Source organism: Rhodamnia argentea, chromosome 10 (assembly GCF_020921035.1).
Source record: "Rhodamnia argentea isolate NSW1041297 chromosome 10, ASM2092103v1, whole genome shotgun sequence".
Classification (NCBI taxonomy): Eukaryota; Viridiplantae; Streptophyta; class Magnoliopsida; order Myrtales; family Myrtaceae; genus Rhodamnia; species Rhodamnia argentea.
Genome location: NC_063159.1, coordinates 13,502,695 through 13,503,014, shown reverse-complemented (window position 1 = coordinate 13,503,014; position 320 = coordinate 13,502,695).

Here is a 320-nt window from a genome sequence, read left to right as displayed (position 1 = left end):
AACGTCCCTCTCTCGAATGACTCTCTCATGGAAGTGACTTACCATTGCGGATGGCGACAGTGTGCTTTCTTCTTAACCTTCCTACTGGCCTCAGAGTTAAGATCAAGTTCTGGTTTACAGGGCGAACCGTGGGAGCTATACTCCGCGAGGAGCCAAATCGGCATATGGCTTGGCCTAGCCATTTGACCTCTCTTTTGGTACGTTCAATCCTAGCATTCAGGAAGTCCCGGGGTCAGATTCCATTGGACCCTGATCATGGGTGTGCTTCAAATATCTTCAGCACTCAGAAGATCAGGAATGATCTTGAAGCACAGCCTCAT